General features: G+C 36.9%; 1 long non-coding RNA gene across 1 annotated transcript in view; it reads left to right on the top strand.

The window, feature by feature from the left end:
• Positions 1-7,324, top strand: part of LOC123464468 — a 198,972-nt gene extending 191,648 nt beyond the window's left edge. The window contains exon 3 of the long non-coding RNA XR_006639600.1: positions 7,282-7,324. This is a non-coding gene — a long non-coding RNA (uncharacterized LOC123464468). The remainder of the gene's footprint in view (positions 1-7,281) is intronic.
• Positions 7,325-10,016: the final 2,692 nt, after the last annotated feature.

The raw sequence follows: 10,016 nt of genomic DNA on the forward strand, positions 1-10,016 counted from the left end.
AAAACCCTTTTTAATGGTATCTTCACATTACCATTTCAATAGTAGTTGTACTCTGCCTTAAATTGAATGCAGTCTGGGCATATCAAACACATGATATTTAAGCCTAATCCCAACTCTAGCACTATGAAGAAATGACTCAACACTGCACATTAAGAAAGAGCTATTCCTTCAATAGCAAGTTGATGAAGCATATGCAGGACAATTTCTACTGAAAAAATTAAATGCCTTATTATTTGTACAGTGCTGAAAATTTACTGCAACTCTAATTTCCTTTTTAACACAATGTCTTTTTTTTAATATACACATTTTTTTTTTTTTTGTGCTCAGACTCTTGTGGATTCTGTGGTTCCTTTCTTTGCATGGGTTTTAAACCAATGTCCTTAACCCTATGATAAAATGTGTACGTACATTTTCAACCCTATCTCACATTTTGGTGTCAGGCTTTATTTTCATGTTATTTTCTGTTTATATCCACAATGTTCTTGAAATGTTAAGTCAAACAAGTGAAATCCCTCTTAGCCTCCCTCAGCTCTTTCCTATTTCTCCTCTTACTTGAGCAGTATAATTGTCACCACTTAAGTTTTCATGCTAGAAGACAGTAATCATTCTTGAATTCTCTCTAATTCTTTACCCAAATGTAGGAAGTCTTCAAATATTAGTAACCAAATTCTTCCCATTGTGACCCCTGTGTTTCATTCATATGGCTGGGATGCTGGCTGGCTCCTGAGAAATCTCTCATTATAGTTCACTATGGCTGTCAACTCCTTCTAGTAAAGAGCAACATTAGTGCAGTTTGTTCTTAAATCATAAAGAAGTGTAATTTTCCCCCAAATACAAGACATCAGATGAAAGCCCACGCCTGCCACCAAGCCTTAGATGAACAGTATAGAAAGGAACTCAATATTCATGATGATTTGTTACCTGATGAAACCTTTTTTAACTAGCTTTGTGTGAGCTTAATCAATTTATTTTTCTGTCACAGAGAGTGGTCCCTTTTATAAGTAAGGCCATAAAGGAATCTAAGACTGGGAGAAAATATGTGGAAAAACAGCTGTTATTATGATGAAACTCAGCAGGTGATACATAAAGTGTATTCTCATATATACCTGCTCAACTAATCCAGCAATTCTGAATAAAATTGAGATTTTCAGCAATTTCAAATATTTATGTTCTTTTATATTTGCCTATTCATGATATTTCCTCTGCCTGGAATAACCATTTCTATCTTGATTATTAAAGATATTTAGCTTCTTTATGCAAAAATTCCACATCACATTTTGTGTGTGAATTTGTGGAACCCACTTTGAGTAACATTTGTTTTATTTTTATTTATTTTTTAAAATTTTTTATTTATTTATTTGAGAGCGACAGACACAGAGAGAAAGACAGATAGAGGGAGAGAGAGAGAATGGGCGCACCAGGGCCTCCAGCCTCTGCAAACAAACTCCAGACGCGTGCGCCCCCTTGTGCATCTGGCTAACGTGGAACCTGGGTAACCAAGCCTTGAACCAGGGTCCTTAGGCTTCACAGGCAAGCACTTAACCACTATACCATCTCTCCAGCCCTTGTTTTATTTTTATACAGCTTTTTCACTCTTGGAGATGATCCGCCTCATCTATTGGTACATATATTATTTCCAATTCAATAAACATTTGCTGAGTAAATGTAATACAATCTTTTCTTAGATGCCTTTATTGTAGACTTTTGTTCAAGTTTAGACAATTATCATTTCATTTTCCCCCAATATCTTCTCACAGTTAGCTTTTCTAACTTCACCATTTTGATTCTGCAGTACCCATGTATAGCCGGATGCACAGAGTGGTGCAGGCATCTACAGTCCATTTGCAGGATTAAGAGGCCTTGGGGTACATCTATCCTCCCCCCTCTCTACCTTCTTGAAGATGAGTAAATAAAAAAAATAAAAACAGAAAATTTAATGTAAACCAAATACGTGAAGGCACTAGCTTGGAACCTGATCTTGAGCACATTTCCAGTAATTGTCCACATCCTTACCACTGGAACTGAGATGAATACACTTACAACACATCTGTAAGAATCATAAACATTTAAACACACAGGGAAAGAGTGAGACAAGAATATCTGTACAAAATACATTAATAAATACAAAGACATAATCTTGTCATTTATAGATTCTAAAAAATGAAAAGTAACCTTGAAGCAGAATTTTGCAGGTATGGACGTGACAGTATTTTAACAAACAACTATGGAATGGTTTTGGTAAGCCTGGAATGCTAAATGATTACAGTTGTCACCATAAATATGTAATACTTTCTTGAAATGGAATATATTTATATATTATACAAGACACATAAAGGTATGCATTTGATACATTTTATCATTATATTCTCATTAAATGATTGAGTATAAATAGAAAGTTATAAATATCAAGCTGTCCATTTTGACATGACTTAGAACTAGAAAATTTTAATGGAAATATCCAGCATGTATAAAATACAAATTACTAGTAATTTTGCTATGATTATCTTATAGAAATATAATTTGATTATTTAAGACAAAATGTTAACTGCTGTTTATAATCTAGCAGTGTGGAAATGTAATAAATTGTAAGCCACATTTATTTATAAATAAAATTTGAAAATTTAGTAGCCATATTTTAAAAGTAAAATCACAGAGGAAAAAATTATATTTTATTTTACAAATATAAAAATATTAGTATTAATATTGTAGTCAATTATAAAAGTACCAGTATGTATATTTTTTGATATTTACTAAGGTTTTGATGTCTGGTATATACATTTTACTTATGAAATGCTTTAATTTAGGTTAAATATTCCCCCAATTTCAGCAGTTATAATCAAGCTGCAATTGTTTTGGAATAAACAGATAATAAGAGTATTCTTAAATTATAGTTATTTTCCTCATTGTTAAAAGAAGGTATATTTTGTGTTTTAGTATGCAAAAGGAATAGGAGAATAATATTATAGCCCATTGATATATATTGAGAAATCTTTATCCATTTATCCTTTCCATGAAATAATTCTCATACCTTCAAATAAGTCAAAACCTCACTTGTCAACTACAATCACTCAGTATATGAATTCATCCCAGTGATGTTCAGCTTCAGTCTGTACTGAGTTCACATTTTGACCCCGTTGCTATGGAGTTAATACATCTTTCCAATTCAGCATTATTTTGTATGCAAAGTAGACTGAGCATTTTCATAGGGGATAACAAATAAATGACCTCCCTGGAATAAGTCAGTCTGGCAGTCTACCATTTTTCACAGTTCCAACAGTCTATATTTGGTTAATCCTATGAGTTAATAAAGAAAAAAAAGTACTAAAAACTTCATGGGAAAACGATCCAGTACTGTGTCTTGCACAGAGTGGACACAATTGTTTAACTGCTGAATATCATTGGCTTGACAGCCCCGTCAACTGAAGTAGAGATGAATTTGTTGAAAACTACTTTCTTTGTGGAATTTAGTTTTCTTCATCTATAGCCCTGTATACATCATGAGAAAGAAAACAATGGAATGTGGATAACAATAGCATTGCAAGTCTTGACAGGTGAGGAGACCAACATCCATTTTCTCCACACTATCTTTCTGTGACTAAACCTACGTGCACAAAGAGCACCAGGATTTGTGCTTTTAGCGTTCTGTATTCCTGTTCTATCCAGTTATCTTTTAAAATATTTATTTATTCAGTTATTTTAAAAATTCTATTTATTGATTTATTTATTTGCAAGGATATATACATACAGAGAGATGAGAGAAAGAAAAGAAAGAAAGAAAGAAAGACTGTGCCAGAGCTTTTTGCCACTGCAAATAAGCGCTAGATACATGCACCACTTCAGGCACCTGGCTTTATGTGGGTACTGGGAAATTATACCTGGACCTCCAGGTTTTGCAAGCAACCACATTTAACCACTAAGCAAACTCTCAAGCCCTAAAATATTTATTTATTAAAAGGTAATACAATAGTTATTTTGTTATTATTCCATTTCTATTGAATTTCAATCTGTTTCTCCAACTAGCTTCCAAGCCTCTTGTGGTTGGGCTACTGCTAATTGTTACGCCCCACCACAAGTCCACAAGTAGTCTTTCATAATACTGTGCCTAAAAACATCTCCAAAAATATGTTAACTTGATCTAAGCACTTAAGTATGTCTAGTGTTTCTAAATACAAGCACAAAGTTATATTATTTGGTATATGAGTAAAAATGTCCTTACACAATTGAAAGTAATTTTCATAGACTTGATCTGTCAAAAAAAAAAAAAAAAAAGTGTCCCAAGTAGCTGGGAAGATGGCTTAGCAGTTCAAGGGGCTTGCTTGCAAAGCCTTCCAACTGGAGTTCAATTCCCTAGCAGTGAAAGAAATTCAGACACAAAGCAGCACATGCTTCTGTGATTTCAAAGTGTTTACAAGAATTGGAGGCCAAGCTAGGAGAATTTGAAGCTGGACTGGCACTCATTTGAGGCAGCAAAAGACCTTGTCCGTAAGAAAGTAAAAGAGCATAGCCTCATTGAAGCTGTATGCTCACTACCACATGAATGCTGTGATACACTCAAGTATATGCATGCACAAATATATAAATAAATATATACCAAATTTAACAAAATATTTCAAATGAATATGTACATATTTCATTCAAACACAAAACAGTGAGAAGAATAGAATGGTGGAAATGAAAGTATGTTTTAAATAACAAAAAACCTTCATATCACCCCAAATCTCTGAATTTTTATTACATTTGCTACATTTTATTACATTTATTAATAGTAAGTTAAATGAAACTTGGTTATCCATCCTGTGGCCAGAAGCAAATCTTTCCCGTTTTCTTCCCTTTTTTTTTTTTTGTTCTTTTCAAGGTAGGGTCTCACTCTAGCTCAGGCTAACTGGAACTCACTTGATAGACCCAGGATGGCTTCAAACTCACAGTGATCCTCCTACCTCTGCCTCCCACGTGCTGGGATTAAAGACATGTTCCACCACACCAAGCCAGACCTTCCTTTTCAATTTCAGTTTTTACTGTCTCTTCTCCTCCCCAGATTTCCATTACATTAGGTCAATGTTTAAAAGAATGTTTACATCTGAGTTTAACGTAAGGCAGATTTAGACTGAAGAGACTGCATCAATCTATAAATACTTCTTGGCTTGGGAGGTCCAATCTTTGTAAATCCTCCCGACAATTTTGGGGGGCAGTCTATCTTCATCTAGTGGGTGCTAAAACCAGAATGGAATTACATATGGTGTATAAAACAGGAACTTCTGTCAACCCAACCCACTCATTATTTCACAGTGAAACATGTTGGTATGCTACATATATAACAACATAGCAATAATGTATGCTATTGTGTATCTAGTAATTAATTTCCTAATGACTGTAAATATTTATGAGTTGTGTTTCTTGTGATGCAGTCTTCATTATTCCCAAGAGCTATTCTAATTTAGACAGATGACTAAATAGAACCACTTCATTATGCTTATTTTCCAGTTGTCTTGGGAGCAATGTGGCTACACTAGTAAGATGTTTTCATCTAGAAATGAAAAGTAGAATGCCTAGAAGATGTTTAAGCTGATTAAAGATCATATTTGAAGGATGATATAAACTGCTAATTGGTTGTGTCTAATATATGGTGTAATAGGCAATAGATGAAGTGATGATTGAGAGATTTCTGTACTGATGGATGTTTTAATTTTGAATCCACTGGTTTCCTATTCTGTTGTTTTAACTGTTCAAGCAGATTTCACATTGGGGTTTATCAGGTATTTCCTGCATTAAAGCTTTAGCAGCATTTTGGAGAGAGTGTCTGAGGCCATGAAGGCCATGGTGTGTCTTCTCTAATAGAACTGTGACTGTGAAGTTGAGCTTGTTAAATAACCTCATGACTTTGTGGAGTTCCCTCATCTGAAGTAGTATTAGTATGTTTCAGAACCTCTCAAATAACAACAGAAGTATGCTTTCATATATCAGAAATCAAATGATAATTCTTTAGGGGAAGTTACTAAGAGGGCATAAAATTTCACCAGTTTTGTTGCTTCTGAATAAAGTGGCTCCTGATCGTTACTTTTATAGTTAACTCTTTTGACTAAAAACACTACTTTAGTATTGAGCTCTGGTCTGAGTTGAGAACTTTGTTCTTTTATTTCCTCAGAAACATGATTAGTAAATTCCCAGAGGATATTGGAACTACCTGGAGATACCCACTGTTCAAAAGGCAAATTTTAAAAGGTTATAATTTATTAACTTGGAAATTTCAAAATACAAGTGTTACCACAGCCTTGTTCCTAGGTCATTCTTTCTTTCTTATTTACTTTATCCTTTTAGGTGACCTATCTAGTGTTATGAATTCTAATAGAATCTACTGTGAGCTTTGTTCAGTCTTTATTTCTCCTCTCAGCATCAGGTTTACATAAACAAATGTCAGTGTGATTTCTCTACTTAGCTCTCAAAACAGCCATGCTCTTCTCCTCTATCCTCATATCCTTCTCCCCAGTTTTTCTCATAAATAAATAAGTAGTCAGAAAATAGCATGGCAATATCTCTGTAGTTTATAAGCTATGAATTATTATTGATTCTCTTGTTTGAAGCTATCACTCTTCACTCATCAAAAAATTCATTTTGCTTTTCTCCAAAATAAATATAATTTGCATGTCTATTACTCTAGGCCAATAAGCCTCCATTCATCTGAACTGACTTACCAGTATATTCAATGGCTTGTCTGTTTCTAGTGTTGCTCTCTATTAGCCTTTCCCTATAAGAAAGCCTTCAAAAATCTAATGTAACATTCTGTTCAAATATTACAATGGCTGCTCAATGCATTGAGAATGCTGTCTGAACTGTTCAGATGCTGTGTGAACACAGTGGTGTGTAGGTCCATGGACTGGTTTGATTCTGGTGTTCCCCAAAAACTTAGGTGCTCTGAATGCCAGGTTCCCAGCTGACAAAGGTTTGGGAATTAATGCCTTCTGAAGGCAGTATATTGTTGGGGGCTGGCTTATGAATGTTATAGCCAGCTCCCCTTTGCCAGTGTTTAGCTCAATCTCCTATTGCAGTTGCCCACCTAATGTTGGCCAGGAGGTGATGTCCACCTCTGCTCATGCCATCATTTTCCCTGCCAATCATGGAGCTTCCCCTTGAGTCTGTAAGCCTAAATAAACCCTTTGTCCACACAAGCTGCTCTTGGTTGGGTGATTTCTGCCAGCAATGCAATCCTGACTGCAACAGTAAAGTTAGTACTCAGGTGAGGTATCATTGCTGCTAGACATCTAACTGTGGCTTTTGGCCTTTTAGAGCTGATTTTCGGGAGGAATGTGGAGGTATTTGAAACTTTGGCCTAAGTGACGACTGCAGTGCTGTAAGTGCAGCTTGCTGGACTCTCCTGCTCAGAGTTGAAAGACCCAAATGCTGTAAGTACTATGGACTGTGAGGTTTGGCTTATGAGGGTAAGAAAGATCTTTCTTTCTTGCTTGCTGTGTTCTTTTGCTTGTGTCCTATGAACTTGTGCAGGGTTGCAATGCATAGAATGGACTGGCATGAGCAGAGGGATATTACACAGAAAGAAATAAAATCTTTGGGCTGAAACTTCTGTCCAGTCAGCTGCAAATGTATGAGAGATTACTGCAATTGAGATTGGGCCAGATGACCTGTAGTGGGACAACAGGACAAAAAAAAAAAAAAAAAAAAAAAAAAAACAAAAAAAAAACCCACATTTGAAGGGGCCTGAATGCAGAAGGAGAGTCCTGTTCTTCAAAGTCTGCTTTATTCCCCCCTCGATTAACAAACTGCCATCCTACCTGGCATTATGGCATATAAGAAAGGCAGGAAAGAGAGGGTCATTGAATTTGCAACACAGCCTTGTGTTTTGGAAATGGCCTTTTGCAGTGTGAAGCGAGTTTTGCTGAATTCCCTGCTTGGAGACCTGATGGAGCATGTGAGGATGAACTTTGGGTTGCAGTGGAGACTCAGTGGAGATGCTGGGAAGATGAGATGGCTGCCAAAGGAGAGCTTCCAGCCCTGGATGAAGTTTCCAGGACTGTAAGTAGCCTAGCTGGAGGGATGGAATTGGAACTTCAGAAACATGTTGCTGGTTAGAATTATTGGACCTGGATATTTTTCACTGATTAGAGTAGTTGGACTTGGAGCCACAGATTTTGATATTTGCCCCATTTAAGCTTGTATTGGTTGAATATTTTTTTTAATTTTTTTTAATTTATTTATTTGAGAGCAACAGACACAGAGAGAAAGAAAGATAGAGGGAGAGAGAGAGAATGGGCGCGCCAGGGCTTCCAGCCTCTGCAAACGAACTCCAGACGCGTGTGCCCCCTTGTGCATCTGGCTAACGTGGGACCTGGGGAACCGAGCCTAGAACCGGGGTCCTTAAGCTTCACAGGCAAGCACTTAACCGCTAAGCCATCTCTCCAGCCCTGGTTGAATATTTTTTTGCAATCCCCAATGCCATCTTTTTCAGTGTGAGTGTTTATTCTGTGACATTATGTTATTTTTTGGTAGGGGGTGTTCTTATGGCTCAATTAAAAGATCTCTGACTATAGAGATTTTAGGACATCATTTAGGATTGATAAACATTATGGGGACTTTAAAGTTGGACAGAAGATGTAGCATTTTACCTCATGTATGTTTATCAGTTTATGGGGAGCAGGGGTGGAATGTGGTGGTTCTATTCAAGTGTCCCCCATAAATTTCAGTCTATGAATGCTAGGTTCAAAGCTGATAAAGATGTGGGCATTAATACCTCTTGGAAGTAGTGTATTACTGGGGGTGGGCTTATGGGTGTTATAGCCAGCTCACCATTGGCAATGTTTGGCACATGTTCCTGTTGCTGTTGTCCACCTAATGTTGCACAGAAGCTGATATCCACCCTCTGCTCATGCCATCATGTTCCTCTGCTATCATGGAGCTTCCCCTTGAGTTTGCAAGCCAAAGAAAACCCTTTTTATTCTACAAGATGTTTCTGATCAAGCGATTTCTGTGAGCCTGACTGCAAGAGTCCAAGAATCTGGTTGCATATGAACGTGTGTGTGTGTGTGTGCACGTGCACATGCATGTTTGTGTGTAAGTTAAGGCAAAAGGTTTCTCCTTTAATCTCTTATTTATTAATTTATTTTTCATTTTTAAATTATTAGATATGGACATATTTTATATGTAAACATCACATGTTGTACAATCCTTTCCCTTCTTGGTGACTCTTTTCTGAAGAGGCCTTCTTCATTGGGGATGTAGGTCAACCCCATGGGGATTATGGGTTGTGCATTATGTGGGCAGAAGTCAGTTATGGGGGAGAGGCAATTTCTCTGTTCAAAATGTCCCAACTTGTGGCTCTAACAATCTTTCTGCCCCTTCTTCTGCAAAATTCCCTGAGCCATGCTGAGGACATTTAAAGTCTACGTTAGTGATGGGTACTTAGGAGCATGTAGATGTCTGGTTTCGTAGGTGTTGAGTGTCCTCAGTATCTTTCTCCATCACCCTTGTGCTGATAACAGCTTAGCTAAGAGAACAGCATTCTTGCCCATTTCCCCAATTCCTCTGTGGTTTTAGCTGGTGCAGGGGTGCAGTGCACTGGGTCATTTATCTCTCAAGTCAAGTTCCCACATAAAAAAGAGAAGCAGATTCTCCAACGGAGAATGAAATCAGAGCCAGTTAAATGGGATAAGCATTATTAATTTCGAGAGAATTATAAGGGTTTAGATACTTTTAGAGTGTAAGGTTAGTGGGAGCTTGACAATGGAAAGCAAAATCATTATCTGGTTATGATTCTGGCTTGTTTCCAACCTCAAGATAGGGTCATATTTCTGCTGAGTGGATCTGTTAGCCAACCCAAGAGCAGTTGGTTACCAACCATGGATGTGGGCCACTATTGCACTTGTGTGAGCATCATGTCAGGCTGTTTGCTTCTGAGTCACTTAGACTTTGAGTTGCTTGGACAGATGTTGGCCACTTTCCCCTGGTAGCTCTTGTAATGTCTTCCAGTACTAGATGGGCTAATTATCTGAGAACTGGCTTGCCTCTGT

The sequence above is a fragment of the Jaculus jaculus genome, chromosome 11 (genome assembly GCF_020740685.1).
Source record: "Jaculus jaculus isolate mJacJac1 chromosome 11, mJacJac1.mat.Y.cur, whole genome shotgun sequence".
In the NCBI taxonomy this organism is placed as follows: domain Eukaryota; kingdom Metazoa; phylum Chordata; class Mammalia; order Rodentia; family Dipodidae; genus Jaculus; species Jaculus jaculus.